This window comes from Nelumbo lutea, chromosome 6 (genome assembly GCF_056320005.1).
Source record: "Nelumbo lutea isolate HS-2025 chromosome 6, American lotus-T2T, whole genome shotgun sequence".
Lineage (NCBI taxonomy): Eukaryota > Viridiplantae > Streptophyta > Magnoliopsida > Proteales > Nelumbonaceae > Nelumbo > Nelumbo lutea.
In genome coordinates this window covers 19,484,674-19,503,469 of record NC_142689.1, presented here as the reverse complement: position 1 = coordinate 19,503,469, position 18,796 = coordinate 19,484,674, and positions in this window count along the sequence as shown.

Genomic DNA, 18,796 nt, shown 5'->3' with positions numbered 1-18,796 from the left:
GTCTGACTATCTGGTCCGAACAGACAGTCAACTTTGACAAAAAAAAAAAAATTAAAAATTAAAAAAAAAACCCAAAATACTGTCAAAAATCGTTCCTGGTTCAAACAGTTTGACGGTTTGATTGACAGAGTCTGCGGTTCATTGACCAAATCAATCGTTTCTGGCCAAATAGCAGTTTTGGGGTAAAGCAGAACCGATCAAGTGATCGGTTCCCAGTTTTTTCGATCCAACTGTCTGATCCGATCCAATTTTGAAAGCATTGGTGTAATCCATCCCTCCCCAGACCCGGAACCTCGTTTTAGACTGGCTTTTCTTTTAGGTCCCATTCATTTTTTGGTAAATTATTTACCTGGGTAAATGCAGTACTTGGGTAAGTTTTTCCTAGGAAACACTTACCTGGGTAAATGCATTTACTCATGTTACAAGGTTAAATAGTCTGACTGTCTGGTCTGAACAGACAACCAACTTTGACAAAAAAAAATTAAAAATTAAAAAAAAAACCCAAAATACTGCCAAAATTCATTTCTGGTTCAAACAGTTTGACGGTTTGATTGACAGAGTCTGCGGTTCATTGACCAAATCAATCATTTCTGGCCAAATAGCAGTTTTGGGGTAAAGCAGAATCGATCAAGTGATCGGTTCCCAGTTTTTTCGATCCAACTGTCTGATCCGATCCAATTTTGAAAGCATTGGTGTAATCCATCCCTCCCCAGACCCGAAACCTCATTTTAGACTGACGGTTTGATTGACAGAGTCTGCGGTTCATTGACCAAATCAATCGTTTCTGGCCAAATAGCAGTTTTGGGGTAAAGCAGAACCGATCAAGTGATCGGTTCCCAGTTTTTTCGATCCAACTGTTTGATCCGATCCAATTTTGAAAGCATTGGTGTAATCCATCCCTCCCCAGACCCGAAACCTCGTTTTAGACTGGCTTTTCTTTTAGGTCCCATTCATTTTTTGGTAAATTATTTACCTGGGTAAATGCAGTACTTGGGTAAGTTTTTCCTAGGAAACACTTACCTGGGTAAATGCATTTACTCATGTTACATAAAGCAATGGCCATTTTAGTCATAAAAATCCATTATTAAAATGTGCACATTAGTCCCATTCAAGTATTAGCAAATTTCCGCTTGGGTGGAAAAGTTATTTACCCAGCTAAGAGATGTATATTACTTACCGGGAAAATAAACTTTACCTGTCCCTATATAAACTTGAAAAAAGAACATAAGATTCTTAGTTAATGGGAACCAACATCTATTATCAACTTTCCCCTCTCAAAAAAAAAAAAAAATAGCGCACACTTAGAGGGTGTTTGGCTCCATTTACATTTATTGAGTAAACGTTTTGTACTTGTATGGTTGCAAAATTGAGAAAAACAATTAATGAGGGCGTTTATAACACATATGCACTATTAGGCACCACATCAGCAAAGTGCCAGTAAACACCTACCCATTTCAAGAAGCTCTAGAAAAAGGGAGAGGTGCACAGAATTTGCAAACATCGATATATATGAATGCAATTAATGAAAACTTTGTTGATGGAGTGACTATGTGGTAGCGTTACTTAGGCCATTTTTGGTTCAATTCTCATTCTTTTTCATTTTTGCCCAAGATGAAATTCTAAAATGGACAAGAATGGGTAAAAGTAGGCAAAATGAGAATATTATTATGAACCAAACACTTTTTTCCTAAGAATGAATTCTTTTCAGACTCACAAGTGTCCTATGTTCCTTATTTTTATTCTTCAAAAGAAAAAAAAATTATGTCAGTATTCATAAACTGCCAGCTTAGGTCTCCAATCAGTTAATGTTTACCGGTTGGTAGACCTATTCATGGGCCGGGTGGCCCGACAGGCCGGCCCCCGGACGGGCTTGAACAGGCTTTTTGGCCCGCAGGCTTAACCTCAGGCCAAAAAGCTCGGCCTGCATAAAATTCGAACCGGGCTTGGGCTTTGCCAAAATAGCATGGCCCGAGCCCGACGGCCTGACATATAGTTAAACCTAAGTAAAAACCCTATGTGATGTCCATTTGAATAATTTTTTTGATTTAAGAAGGTTGTTGATTCACTTGTAGGCCCATTGTTCATTTAAATAGGAGAAAAAACATCTGAATTAAAATAGATAATGTCCATTTTAATAGGGAAAATTTTGAATTTCTTTTATTAGGTCGGGCTTCGGGATTTTTATTAGGGCCGGGCTCGGGCTCGGGCCTAAAATTTTTCTGTTAATAAAGAGTAAAAGCCCAGCGCGGCTCGACCCATGAACATGTCTACCGGTTGGCATGGATGTTTTATAAAATTATTTCCTTAAAAAGTGTTTTCATAAAAGTACTTTCGTAAAAGTTCTTTTGTAAAAGTGCATTCATAAAAGTGCTTTTATAAAAGAACTTTCGCAAAAGTGCTTTCATAAAAGTATTTCCATAAAATTACTTTTATAAAAGTACTTCCATAAAATTACTTTTGTAAAATTGTTTTGCTAAAGTACTTTTGTAAAAGTATTTTATTTTTGCAAAAATACTTTTCATAAATTTACTTTTATAAAAATACTTTTGTAAAATTTCTTTTGCAAAAGTAAATATCTATGACAACAATTTTATAGGTAGAGTTTTCACTAAGAATGAAATGAACAAGATGAAACATGATTATTTTTTATGCTAGAAATTACTCAATTTTTATGTTATGGGCTGATTTTTTATTCTAAAAAAATTATAATCTATCACAATAATTTTGTAACCAAACACTATTGTTATTCATTGTCATTTAGAATGAACAAGAATTAAAAAAATAATACTTAGAACAGTAAATCAAACATAACGTTAATAAACGTAAACGGAATAAGCACATAATTAGATATTTTTGTTCGATTGTGTTGACGATGCAATGGAAAGGTAGCAACAGCGACCCCTCAGCTGTATTTTTTGTCTCATGTGGATGGATTGAATGATTGGAGGACGTTTGATCTAAAATATATACGTATACACACGTATGCAATCAATTACAAAACGTGCTGGATTGGATGGATGGATACATTTGGGGCCCTGGACCAAAATATCTTAACGTGGAAAGGTTCGTACCTGATTGAGTCGTTGAATCCATAGAGAATTGGACACACGGCGCCGTACACCCATTATTATGAGCGGCAATAAGATCAAACGACAGGGTCAGTGGTTGCAATATGACGTGTACGGTCGGTTGTAGATAATCTTGGCTTACGTGATAAATCCATTTGGAAGATGGGTCCCACCACGTGGGACTCTCCAGTTTCGTGATAAATTTCATATCAACACGAAGATATGGATTATGTATGATTTCGTGGGCATGTTTTAGAAATATGTAGTTAATTAGCAGTACATGCACATTGGTGTTTATTATATATCAAACTAAAATTTATCAAATAAACACTAATGTTTGAATTTATATGAATGAGGATTGAGGGAAACAAAAATTTGAAATTCCCCCAATGCTTAACATTTGTTAAAACTAAATACTTATGTGGCATATTTAAGCTGATGTGGAAAGCAATTTTACGAGGTGTTATCTAAAATGTCCAACCAGACAATAAAAATAATAAACATTTAAAGTAAGTTTTTCAAATAAACATTTATAGCAATTAACACTCCATTTATAAATGCCTACGGAACCAAATACATACATGACTGTGAAGCGCCTAAACTTTTGGTTGATACCACTCTCGGCAGGATGAAGCCATGTAGTAGAATCAAGATTTGCTCCTCAACGTAGGGTACTTTACACTGCTCTCACAGCTCCATCCCACCATGTATTGAGAATATCTCCTATGAATAACGTTACAAAGTACGGGAGATATTCTCAATATGTGGCTGAAACATATTGTGAGGAGTGCTCTGCGAGCACTTGATTTGGATTCCATGCTGCAGTTGTGTACAACGTTATAAATTAAGATTTGCTCCTTAGAGCACTCCTCACACCCACCTCAGCCGCATCCTATTGTGTATTGGGAACATCTCCCATGAATAATAGCATACAGCCACATCCCCTGATTTGGACACATTGGTGTGAGGAGTGCTCTATGAGGAATAGATCCAAACTCCAAAAGTCATAATCCCTCACTTTCTCTCAAGTTTGGATTTGCTACTCACAAAATCGATCCTTACACCCACTACACATCTCTTTAGCTGCACATGAGGAGCATCTTTGTATTTGAATGGGGAGATGTTCTCAATGCACCAATGCGAGGACTGTGAGGCCCAGTTTTGAAGAGCAAATCTGAGCCTTTTAGCTTTTGAAGTGGATGGGGACTGCTCTCTTGAATCGGGATTTGCTCTTCAGAGAGTAAAACTTTGGAAGATGTTTCTAATGTGCGGGTGGGACATACTGTGAATTTGGTGTGAAAAGCAGATACCTTGACAATTCTTCCCCTCATAGGTGTTGAAATACGGAAGTGATAGATCAGAAATCATTCTCTACCCTTGGTCACTGCTTCACCTTGGCTCTAATTTTAAATCCAAACACAACTTTGTTAATCCTTCCCAATTTTTTGTGGATTTCAAAGTATAAAAACCTTTCTCTCTCACTCGTTCACTTTATCCAATTAAATTTATTTATCCATGATCTTTTGATTCCTATAAGTATTATAATGATTTTTTTATTTATAAAAAGTTAATATTAAAATGGACAAAATTTTCCAATTATATTTTATACATTTTTCCCCACATGAGAAAATTACTTATTCACCTAAGATATGGATAGGTTTTACCTAAATAAATGAAGATGACTTTAGTATAGGGTTCAATATTTATTGCAAAAACACACTATCAAGTTGGTAAATGGGCCTTTGTAGCATATTTGGTGCCAATGCATCAGTCTTTTTAACTTTTTCCAAAGATAAAAAAGAACTCCTGTTCCTTCTTCGATCCTCATGAGACCCATGACATGAAATCAAAGTTAAGATTGCTGGGGCACTTTGGGTGCATTTGATACAATGGCGTTGTATAATTGTTGCATGTTGGATTGATCAATACAGATTTATGAAAAATATGCGCTATCACATTATTTATAAATGTCATTTCAACTAAAAAAAATGCATATGGCTGAGAAACATGAAATATGACGTTTTAAATAGAAATACAATTTCTATTCATCAATTGAAAACATTTTGAAAGCATTTCAAATAAAAAAATATATCCCACAAATTTATATTAATCAACACAAAACACGATACCACTGTACCAAACAAAAAGAAAAAGATTATCAGGGGTTTAATGTTTGTTTTTGGTCATTCTCTATGTATGTAGTCAAGTCGGCAGCACGACAAAATATGGCATTTTAGGGGGTGACGACACCTTCAAACTTTTGTAGCATTTACATACATTTTCTATATCCAAAATTTCTTTGGTTAACTTTGTTAAGATATTAAAATATTTAACAGTATAATATTAATTTTGGTAAAACAAAAAATCAATTTGGACAGACTTAAGGGTGTCAATGGACCGGTTTTGATTGGAATCCATCTCGTCCAAAATCAATTTGGATGGGTTGAACGGATTAATAAGACATATTGGATTGGATTAATCTAGTTCAAAATATTTATTAAATTAGATTGGACCCGGTTTATCCGTAATAAATTTATATTGGATTGGGTTAGATTAAGCTAATATTTAATCTTACATTGATATAAGTTAAGAATATAAGTGTTAATGAACTGGGTTTAGGTTAAAACCAATCTAAATCAAAACGAATTTGAAACGTATTAAACATTCCAGGAGTTGAACTGGGCCAGTCCAAAATATTCAATGGATTAGATTGGACCTGATCCATTTATAATAAACTGACATTGGACTAGATCGGATTGGAACAAATCCAATCCAGTTGACACCCGTAGACAGACTGAAAATGTATTCCAGAGGCTGTAGGGTCTCCTACAAGTAGATGCTTGAGATCTTTAGGTATTCCACATCATCCTTCCATGAGGCAAAAGTAAGGTAAATCATATGGGAAGAGTTAAGATCTCCTACTAACCCCATCCTATTTTCCTTTCTTTTAATCCAATTAAATATGAATAACTATTAATCCCAATACATTATCTGCTACCCAAAAAGTTATCCACAACACACTACAGCCATACATGGGAGCATCTCAATTGTTGTTCATGGGAACATGTTCTAGGGGCTTTTGGGGGTTTGACAAGTTTCAGGGGATAGGGAGGTCCATGACCGAACGCCGATTAGTTTTGGATAAAATAAATAAATAAAAAGCTAAAAAGAATTTTGTATCAGATCAGGGGGAACGGATCTAAAAGGTACAACATAGAGAGCATATTCAATGAGTATTTGATAAATATTCTGACAATTATCAAAAACTATTTTTAATCTTTTTCAAGGGTAGATTGGAAGTATTTTAAGGGATAGGTGTCAAAAAATTCATTAAACATACTTACAATGTTATGCATAACTGATTGGACATGCTTACAATGCTGTGTTTACCTGATCGGAACTGCAGATTCAGATGTATTATTTTGAACAGTTCCTTGGTTTTGGCTAGACTATTGTGGAAATATATTGGTAGCGTATCTGTGGGCAGAAAATCCAGCTCGCAACCTCCCTCTCCTCTGTCCAGTGTCCAGTGACGGCTATCTATTAGTCATTTACCATAAAACAATTTCATTTCTTTCGCTTTTGTCTTTGGCTCTTTGCCTCCGTCTGCGTCTTGTCTTGCTAAATCATTGCCAAACACCAATTCTTGAGCCGGCATTGCTGGAACTTGCTTTGCCAATACTGAGTATGGGTGAGGCCCAGCCAACCAGCCATTGTCCGTCCCATCTGATCTGACGGAGACATGGACAGTTGGGGCTCGACATGTTCCTAAATCCCCAAGCACTGACCCAGTATTTCGTCATGTTATTGTGAGAAATTGTAAGCAACTTTCTCACAAAACAAACAATTCAAAACCTTTCGATGTGTCGTTGAGGTGAGATGCAACTCTCGCAGGCCCTGGTTGAAGATTTACGAAAATTTGAATGGGCTCACCCCGATAGCCCGAAGTAAATTCTTTGAATGGGGTACCCGATTTTCACAGTTGCATCCCTGGCCATATATGGGTAATTAGGAATATATTACTTTTCAAAACATTAAATTATTTCAGTCACTTTCTCTGTTATCTAAAGACCCTTAGGCTCAGTTTGAAAAGAGTATAAATGTAAATACGTACAATGCAAATACATATAAAATATAGGATTTTGCACCCTACACATTTACATTTGTATTCCTTCCAAACTGAGCCTTAAGAGTTAAGGCCTCAAGCAAGCGTTCAAGTAGACGTAAATGGACCAGAATTACACTAGGTCTAGGACTGTCAATGGATTAGTGATATATTCAACTCAAACCTGTTTCTTTGACACCCCTATTCTTAAATTTTATGAATAAATTAGATATTAATTCAATCTGACTCAGTCTAATATAAAATCATTATGAATGGATCAGGTCCAATCCAATCTAATAAATATTTTGAATTATTAAATTTAGACTAATCCAATTTAATATTATTTATTAGACCATTCAACCTATTTAAATTGATTTTGATTTGAATAAAATCCAACTCGAATCCAATTCATTGACACCCCTAATTAGGTCACCTGTATATAATATAGCAAATAGGATTGGGTTGCAATAAGAACTACTGCTTCACGGGGGCTTAGTGAAGAAAAAAGAATGTTAGTCATGTCTCGTCATTCAGCCTTATGGCTATGGTTGGTTTGAAGGAAAATGTAGGGAAAAAAGGAAAACGATAAGAAAATCTTTACAACTTTTGTCTTAATTTTTGTCTTTTCCATCCTTTCTCTATTTTTTCCTTTAAACCAAACATAGTGTAATCTGTAGTAAAAGAGTACAAAACAAGGAGGAATGCCAGCAAATGCAACTCTTGGATATTTCTCGTGTGCAGAAGAGTTGCATAAACTCGTTGCATTAAATAATTTTTTGGTAGATTGCAATAAAAAAATAATTATTAATTTTAATATTTTGCGTTGGTTTATGCCTTCTGATGCAAACTGTACAGCAATAAACCACTTTGAACCACCTGGGCATTGAATAGAGGCTTTTGAGTAGAAAAGGAGAAATGAATGTCCGTTTGGATCTAACACCTGAAATGGGCCTTACTTCGGTACGGTAAAATTGACCCGTCAATTCAGCGATTAAAACCTCAATCATTCGACAACGACTAGCAAATCATTTCTAGTCATACACGAGTTTACATTCCAGCCGTGTGTTGAGAATCAACTCTTGATGATAATATAAGAAATGATGAGACGTTATCGGGAAATATTTTCAATATACGACTGAGATGTGCTCTGCCACATTATGGAGCACCCTTTCATGGGGCTGATGTGAAGTATTCGCCACACACACTGCTTTACCATCTTCCTCAACCCCAATTTCAACCAGAGTTTCTTGCAATTCAGACTTCAAAAAAATTTGCAATCTGTCGTGACTTTTTTTTAGCAAAAACAATATATTAACAAAGGAAGAAAACAGGCTGCATTTACATCTGTGCCCCACAACACATCTAAATTTTGCATTGAGAATATCTCCCAATGATAAATACGAAATGCGTTTTTATTGCACCCTCAGATATACATGTTGGCGATTGTGGAGCACAGTTTTGAAGTCTAAGGGCATCGCCCAGCGAGCTCTTTAATCCTCCGAGGAGGACATCCAAAATAAAGATACCTTATTCACAATGTCTCTTTCTGGCTTTATGGCCCATCCAGTTGCAGTTGCATGAGAGGAAAATTGAATAAGAAAAAATGTAATAATTCAAATTATATTTTATGTCCTTAAAATTATTATAGAATGATTAAATTCAAAATATGGATATTCTAATAAAAATAGGATTTAATAAATGTTAATTGAAGTTAATATCTTAAATATAAGACTTGATGAGAAGAGTTGAATAAAGAAAAAAAAATGATTGTTTAAATTACATTTTTGTATTTATAATTAAAGAACAATCAAATTAAAAAAAAAAATTGTGATATTTAATCAAATAAAAATTGTACAATCTCATTTAAATTCAAAGATACCTCCATCCTCTTAACCATAAAAATTGCTTGCCTTGAACTAACTGCAGCCACCCTGCACCCCCTAACGGCTAACACAATAGGAGTGATTCACCAACCTCCAACTTGAACTGATTCCTGATCCCCAGACTCGCTGTAGTTAACTTCCACCCTTGCCAACGGTAACATTTTTCCGTTTGATTACCACACCGAAGTCTATTTCACTTGTCAAAAGAGGGCTTTTGCACATTTCTGTTCTAACATCGATTCTTAATTCTGTTCCTTGTGTAGGGTTGGTGCCTTTGATTAGTTTCTCCATTTCTTCAAGCATTATTGTTAGTAGGGAATGGTGAAGTTTTCGATCTCCAAAGACGGGTATCAGCTATGATATAGAGTGCACACCTCTCGGCAATTAAGTTAGCAAGCAAGGGAACTTACTCAAAGCAAGTCGATTCTAATTTGTCATGACTGGGGTCACATAGAGAATGGTTATTTGTGAGCTGGGACAGACATGACTTATCAAAATCAAAGCATCACAGATTATTACTATTGGATGGAACGTTTAGGAAGACTTTTACCATTGAAAATGGTATTTGCCATCGATGTATTTTAATTCTCTCTCTCTTTTAATTTTCACAGTTACATATGATTTGGTATTTTAATTGTTTCCCCTTATTCTGAAATGTGATGCAAATGCAATAAATGATTTAAAGCATAACCACCTTCTTATGATATCTATCTATTTTTATATAAAATTGATATTTGCATTGGTTTTGATGCATATCATAAAAAATTAAATTTAATTATATAGCGCTCACTTATATTTTTATCCTTCGTATTTACACGTAGCATATCGCATGCCCTTATAGTAATAGAGAAAATAAGAATAAGAAATCACTTTTGATAACTGCTGCAATGGTTATATATATTGAATGACATATTGAGTAGTGGATAAAATGGTCGTATGACCAAATACCCAATCTACATTAATCAATACAACATACCATTCAGCTTTTAGAAAAAACTGGAAAAGAAAAAACAATAAGTCATTCAATTCAGCGGCTTTAGCTACTACCAAAAAAACCTCTTATTTTGGATGTGGATGACCACAAAGCAGGCATTCAATGTTCAGGTGGATGGAATATGCAAAGTGGGACCGCATATATATAATAGCTTTAGTCTTTAGAGTTTGGTAGTCTCCATGTTGCTATAGTTTCTTGGCAAAGTTCACTATTCTCCTATAGTGAAACCACCCCATTGCAATCATATTTCAGGTTGAATTTGAGCATTTTAATTTCTATGGTAGATTGCCCTCGACATTCTCTCTTCCTCCTCTCCCTCTAATTTATAGGTAATTAAGCAAACCCCTTGTCACTCTCATTCATCATTCAGTCATCAGCAACTACTTTGTATCAATTAATACATTTGGTGAGGGTAGGGGTCTTCTTGGAATGGGAATATGTCCAGGATTTTTGAGATATAAGTACCTCTAGAAAAACTTTCCAGTCTAGGCAATAATTTTTTTTTTATTTTATTCCATCAAAAAATTCGAAAAATTTTACAAACAAAACTCCAAAGTTTTCCTTGCTGAATATTGACATTATAATAGAACATAAAAGAATGGCTGCATCTTTTGAATTTGAATGAAAGCATAATTGTTTTTATTCAATTATAAAATAAAAAGTAAAACAATTGAATGTTATTTTACGTTTTGCATTTTTGCTTTTGTCTTTTTAGGTCAGTTTGGAAGGAGTATAAATATAAATATATACAGTGCAAATATATACAAAATAATACAAATTATAAAGTTTTGTACTCCTTCCTCGAAAAATATAAACAAGAGTGGATGCTATTGCTATTAATACTAACAAAATCTCTACAAAAAATACTCCATTTTAAATTAAAAGGAGCCAAAATGAAAAAGCCTTTGACGGAGATTGAAATGTAAAATTAATCTTTGATAAGGGTAAAATATAAAAACCTCCCTTGAGGTTTCGGATTATCACAAAATCCTCCCTTGAGGTTTCGGATAATCACAAAACCCTCTCTTGAGGTTTCACTTTCACAACCCCCCCTCCCCCTCCCCGTAGGATTGTAAAAACCTAAAGCTATCTCCCTTTTCTTATTGTCCTGGACGGACAACATTGGCCTAATGCACTAATTTTTTAAAGGTACCTATTTTACCCTTAATTAAAAAAAAATCCCAAATTGTAAGAGCAATTTTGTAACTTTAAAGTCTCCATTAATGGGGCAAAAAATGGAAGGGAAACTGCATTTTTTTGTAAAATTACAGGGGATGTTTTGCTAAAATGAAACCTCAGAGAAAGTTATTATGATTTTAAAAACTTCAGGGGAGGTTTTCATATTTTACCCCTTTAATCGTTATCTTTAATCTCCAACCTAATATGGTACTCCGGCAGTCTGTGGCCAATTGGAAACTTCTACTTTGTCCTCTTATAAATTTTCTTCTATCTTGTGTTGTTTTTTTTTTTTACTTTTCCTTTCATTCTATTTCTTAATTTTGAAATTGGGGTTTTTATTATCGTTCAGTTCATTCCAATAAATATTAAGGAATTGATGCCAATACACAGGGTGAATATTGATGCCAATACACAGGGTCAACGGAGGATTGGAAAAATTCCAATCCTCCATTGACAAGTAGTACCTATTGACATTTACATGACTACTCACTGGAATTGAAAAGGATGAGGCAAAAGAAGGGGCAGTTCTTGTATATCCTTTCCTCTTATTCTTACAATTTTATTATTATTTTTTTCTTGGTTGGAGAAGCTACCATCTCTTATTCCTTTCAAGTCTTACGTGACAAAGCTTTTAGGAGCAGCTGTACCAACTACCCAAATCTAGGGACAACGCATGTTAAGGCCTAGCTCTGTAACTTGATATGACATCATCATAGGATTGAAAGATCGAAGACACTGAAAAAAAAGCATCTTAGCAATCACTGGATTATAAATAAATAATTCAGCCCAACCTATTGAATGATTTAACTTTTTAAAGTATTGGGAGTTGTTTGTCACTATGATGGTGCTGTGAGGTCAAATGAGACCTCCCAGTAAATCTGAAATGCATGCATTCTAAAAAACACATGTTGCCATTGTGGATATGGTTGTACAGTTAGAAATTATTTTGAAAAAATGAAAAAACAAAAATGCATTCTCTCAACGATTCTTTTCATCTCTAGTGATTGAAGGCGTTTCGCTTGTAACGCAGTTGCGGACTGGCTGGCAAATAGAGTGTAGACTGAGAGGAAGAGTGCATAGATCGTAGCACGCGGGATATCTTCTTGGCCCAAACCATTATGGGATATGGACTCATATTATAGTTCACTCTCCTTCAGCTAACTGTTTTTTCCTTTTTTTTTCGCTTTTCAAAAAAGAAAAACAAAAATTAGGGTTAGATCATTTTTTGCGCGTAGTGTGTTGAAGAGAGAGGAAAAGAGAGAAATCGAAATATTGTGCAGATTTCTTAGTGCGCATAGTTCATCAAACAGCCGGAACTTTCCGATCCACCGTCCGATCGAGTAGAAATTTGGATAGTAAGTGGCCGACTCATTTTTCTTCATTCTGAACGGTCGGATCTTTAATCGGAGCTCTGAATTGCCGGTTATTTGAGGTCGAACAGAAGCAACTCGTAGTTGTTCGGGAAAAGAAAACATCTCGCGGTAGTCTTCATCAATTACTCTGATCAATGGTCATTTGTGGTTCGATTTGGCTGAAATTTGGTGGGATTGTTCAAAATTATAGACCTACGATCTAAACGGTGGAGATCTAATTTGGAGTAGTGAAGGTCTCCATGTTGTGGCCTGAACAGTAGCCGCATTTGTGGGTTTTTTTTACTGTTATTTTTCACAACTTTTGGTATTCACATTTGTATGTTTGAGAATCTGTATTTGCTCTAAGTTTGTGAGCATATTATGGTGTTTGAGTTGCTGTAATTATTACCTCAAGTTATTAGTGGAGATTTTTGGTTGGGTCTCCTTGGCCCCGTGGTTTTTTACCTTTCACATTAGAGGGGTTTTTCACGTTAAATATCGTGTGTCTCTCTTTGCTTGGCTTATGATTGTTTTTGTTGATATCTTGCTTGGAATTGTGATAGTTGAATATTTACAAGTTTTTATTTTTGGGAGAGAAATAGTTTGTGGATAAACTTAGTTTCTTCCCATCAAAGTGGTATCAGAGTCAGGTTATTTGTTTGTGGATTTGTTCGGTTGTATGATGGAGCCTAATTATGGTAGAATGATTAGTTTGAATGGCACCAATTACCACAAGTGGAGAGGAAAAATGAAGGATTTACTATTTGTGAAAAAGTTACATTTACTAGTTTTTTCTACTCAAAAACTTGAAAATAAATCTGATGAAGAATGGGCTTTTGAGCATGAGATGGTTTGTGGCTTTATTCGACAATGGGTAGATGATAATGTTTTGAATCATATTGCTAATGATTCACATGCTAGAACCTTGTGGGGTAAACTTGAGACTTTGTATGCCTCTAAATCTGGGAACAATAAATTATTTCTATTGAAACAGACTATGAATTTGAGGTACAAGGAAGGTACTCCTATTTTTGATCACATAAGTGAATTTCAGGGGTGCTTTGATCAATTGTCCGACATGGGTATTAAATTTGAAGGTGAAATTTTGGGACTTTATTTGCTTAATACTCTACTTGACTCTTGGGAAAATTTGCGCGTGACTTTGTCCAGTTCTACCCCTGGTGGTGTAGTGACCTTGGAATGTGTAAAAGCTATTGTTTTGAATGAAGAAGTCAGACGATGAACTCAGCAAGCACCCTCTTCTCAATCAAAGGTTTTGATTACTGAAAACAGGGGGAGAAGCAATGATAGAGACCGAGGATAAGGTAACAAAGGTAAAAATAAGGCTAGAAGCAAATCAAGGTCTAAGTACAAAAACCTTGAATGCAACTATTGTGGTAAAAAGGGACATATCAAAAGATTTTGTTTTCAGTTGAAGAATGACAATAAAGGTAACAAAGGTAAGCAACAAAATAAAGATAATGACAATGAAGATCGTGTTGCCACCACCACTGCAGGTGATCTTGTGATTGTCTGTGATGAGAATTTGATTAATGTTGCTTGTGATGAGACAAGTTGGATTGTTGACAGTGGTGCCTGTTTTCATGTTACATCGAAAAATGATTTTTTCACATCTTATACTCCAGATGATTATGGGGTTTTAAAGATGGGTAATAATGGTTTGTCAATGGTGATTGGCATTGGCACTATTTATCTAAAAACAAGTAATGGGACTGAATTGATTTTGAAAAATGTCAGACATGCACTATACATTCGATTGCATCTGATTTCTACCAATGTTCTTGATGATGATGGTTATGTTAGTACCTTTGGTAATGGACAATGGAAACTCTCGAAAATTTCTTTGGTTGTGGCATGTGGAAAGAAGTGTTCTGGTCTATACTGGACCAAGACTTCAGTTTCCATTGATGGTGTGAATGCAGTTGAGTGTGATAACTCATTAGTGTTATGGCACAAAAGACTAAGCCACATCAATGAGAAGGGACTTGATTGTTTGGCCAGGAAGAATCTACTTTAAGGTTTGAAAGGTGCAAGGTTAGAAAAGTATGCTCATTGCTTGGCTGGGAAACAAAATAGAGTCTCTTTCAAGAGCCATCCTCCCTCTAGGAAATCAGAGTTGCTTGAGTTGGTGCACTTAGATCTCTGTGGTCCGATGAAGACAAAAACATTTGGTGGTGCACTTTATTTTGTTACTTTTATTGATGATCATTTAAGGAAACTTTGGGTTTATGTCTTGAAGAGTAAAGACCAGGTACTTGGTGTCTTTAAGCAGTTTCAGGCTTTTGTTGAGAGGGAAACAGGGAAGAAACTGAAATGTATTCGCACTGATAATGGTGGTGAATATTGTGGACCATTTGATGAGTACTGTAGGCAACAGGGCATTAGACACCAGAAGACGCCCCCTAAGACTCCTCAGCTTAATGGCCTGGTAGAGAGGATGAACATGACGTTGATGGAGAGAGTTAGATGTTTGCTTTCAGAAGCAAAGTTGCCTGGATCTTTTTGGGGTGAGGCTTTATATACTGCTGCACATGTTATTAATTTATCTCCTGTTGTTACTTTGCAAGCTGATGTTCCTGATAGGGTGTGGTACGAAAAAGATGTATCCTATGACCACTAATGTGTCTTTGGATGTAAAGCATTTATGCATGTGCCAAAAGATGAAAGGTCCAAGTTAGATGTCAAGACAAGACAATGTATCTTCATTGGCTATGGTCATGATGAATTTGACTATAGATTGTACGATCTAGTTGAAAAGAAGCTTGTAAGAAATCGTGATGTTATTTTTATGGAGGATCAGACCATTGAGGATATTGATAAGGCAGAGAAATCAAAGTCTTCAAATACTGATGGATTGGTTGATCTTAATCCAGTTCCTAAACACATACGCCCAGTGTAGCTGAGTTTGGTAACCATGATGATGGCCAGAATCATATTCATGATGATTTGGTTGATGATAATTATGATGATGCTGCTGATGATATTGATGCTTCTGCTATTGGTGCTATTGGTGAACATGTTGCCCCACTTAGAAGATCTTCTAGACAGCATATTCCCTCTACTCACTATTCGTCTAATGAATATGTGCTTCTCACTGATGGGGGAGAACCTAATTGCTACAAAGAGGCTATGGAGTCTAAGCACAAGAAAGAATGGGTTGTCGCTATGAATGATGAGATGAAATCTTTGGTTGACAACATACTTTTGAGCTAGTCAAGTTGCCTAAGGACAGGAAAGCTTTTCAAAATCGGTGGGTTTACAGGTTAAAGACTAAGGAGAATACTTCTAATCCACAATACAAAGTTAGATTAGTTGTCAAAGACTATCGTCAGAAAAAGGGAATTGACCTTGAGGAGATTTTCTCGCCTGTTGTCAAAATGTCTTTTATTCGAGTTGTTCTTGGTTTGGCAGCTAGTCTTGATTTAGAGGTTGAGCAGATGGATGTAAAAACTATTTTCCTTCACGGTGATTTGGAGGAGGAAATTTACATGGACCAACCAGAAGGTTTCATGGTGAAGGGTAAAGAAGACTATGTCTGCAGATTGAAGAAAAGTCTATATTGGTTGAAACAAGCCCCGAGACAATGGTACAAGAAGCTTGAATCTGTTATGATCCAACAGGGATTCAAGAAGACAACCTCAGACCATTGTGTTTTTGTGCAGAAGTTTTCTGATAATGATTTCATCATTTTATTACTCTATGTTGATGACATGTTGATTGTTGATCATTACTGTTCTAGAATTGACAGGTTAAAAAATGAGCTTAGTAAGTCTTTTGCAATGAAAGACTTGGGACTAGCAAGACATATACTTGGCATGCAGATTACTCGTGACAGAGAGGCCAAGAAGTTGTAGTTATTTCAAGAGAAGTATATTGAGAAAATACTTTAGCGGTTTTATATGGATAAGGCTAAAGTGGTAAGTACACCTCTTGTTTTACACTTTAAGCTTAGTACTAGACACGCTCCTTCTAGTGATAAAGAAAAAGGAGAAATGCAACGTATTCCTTATGCTTTTGTAGTAGGAAGTTTAATCTATGCAATGGTTTGCACAAGGCCTGATATAGCTCATGTAGTTGGTGTTGTTAGTCGTTTTCTATCCAATCCAGGTAGAGAACATTGGACTGCTGTAAAGTGAATATTGAGATATCTCCGGGGTATTTCTAGTTTAAAACTCTGTTTTGGAGTTGGGAAACCTATTCTTTGTAGTTTTACAGATTCAGACATGGCTGGGGATGTTGATTTTAGAAAGTCTACTTCTGGTTATTTGATTACTTTTACAGGGGGAGCTGTGGCTTGGCAGTCTAGGTTGTAGAAGTGTATTGCATTGTCTACGACTGAGGCTGAGTTCATCGCTATTACTAAAGCATGTAAGGAGTTGTTGTGGATGAAAAAGTTTGTGCATGAACTTAGTTTCACTCAACAGAGGTATGTCTTATATTGTGATAGTCAGAGTGCTATTCATCTTGGTAAGAATCCAATATTTCATAATAGATCGAAGCATATTGATGTAAGATATCATTGGATTCGAGATGTTTTGAACTCCAAGTTGATTGAACTTGAAAAGATTCACACTGACAAAAATGCTGCTGACATGATGAAAAAAGTGGTGCTTCGAGAGAAGCTTGAACTGTGTGTCGGAGTAGCCGGCCTTAAATTTGCATAGTTGTTTTTTTGAAGTGCCTCCCTTCTCTCATGGGCTGGAGGGGGAGAATTGTTGGGCCTAGCCCATTATGGGATATTGACCCATATTATAGCCCACTCTCCTTCGGCCAACTATTTTTTTTTGTTTTTCAAAAAAGAAAAATAAAAACTAGGGTTAGATCCTTTTTTTGCGCGTAGTGTGTTGAAGAGAGAGTAGAAAAGAGAGAAATCGAAATACTGTGCAGATTTCTTAGTGTGCAGAGTTCATCAGATGGTCAGAACCTTCCGATCCACCGTCTGATCGAGTAAAAATTTGGATAGTAAGTGGATGACTCATTTTTCTGCATTCTGAACGGTCGGATCTTTGACCGGAGCTCTAAATCGCCAGATATTTGAGGTCGAACAGAAGCAACTTGTAGTTGTTCGGGAAAAGAAAACATCTCGCGGCAGTCTTCATCAATTACTCTGATCAAGGGTCATTTGTAGTTCGATTTGGCTGAAATTTGGTGGGATTGTTCGAAACTTATAGACCTACGATCTGAACGGTGGAGATCTGATTTGGAGTAGTGAAAGTCTCCATGTTGTGGCCTGAACATTAGCCGCGTTTATGAGTTTTTCTAACTGTTATTTTTCACCACTTTTGGTATTCTCGTTTGTATGTTTGAGAATCTGTATTTGCTCTAAGTTTATGAACATATTGTGGTGTTTGAGTTGCTGTAATTGTTACCTCAAGTTATTAGTGGAGATTTTTGGTTGAGTCTCCTTGGCCCCGTGGTTTTTTACCTTTCACATTGGAGGGGTTTTCCACGTTAAATATCGTGCGCCTCTCTTTGCTTGGATTATGATTGTTTTTGTTGATATCTTTTTTGGAATTGTGATAGCTGAATATCTACAAGTTTTTATTTTTGGGAGAGAAATAGTTTGTGGATAAACTTAGTTTCTTTCCATCAATATCAACTTCGCCGTCTTCCTTTTCACAGTTTGGGAGTTGGGAGGGCCGTCCCTCTCTGGATTTAACTCTCCTTTTGTACCCAAAAAGGAAACTAAGGCACCATTGTTTTTCGCTTAATTTTGTATGTGTGTTTCTGTCAATTCAATTCAGGTAAGACTGTCACCGATCTGGTCTAATATGAGTTCATTCAGGGGCGGAGCGAGGACATTTTTATAAGGGGCAAGACCTAGAGTGAATTAGGGGAAGGTGGATAGCCAATCATTAGGTTGGGGCGTGGGAAAGGGACCCAGAAATTAGGGGGGGCTATGGCTCCTAGCTCTGCCCCTTAGTCCATTACTGATGGATTAGGTTCAATCCAATCCTATGAATATTTTGAACCATTCTGAACTGGTTCAATTCAATGTTGAACCATTCATACTGTTCAGATTGGTTTTAATATATACATTGGGATCCAACCCAAGCCTGGTTCATTGACTAACGTAGATTGGGTCCACTGTTCAAATTGATCCGCAACCCAAAACCACGGTTTTGGATTCTACTATTATTCTATCCTAGACTACTGTAGAAAGTAATTGATATTGGTTGATACAAATTTGATTT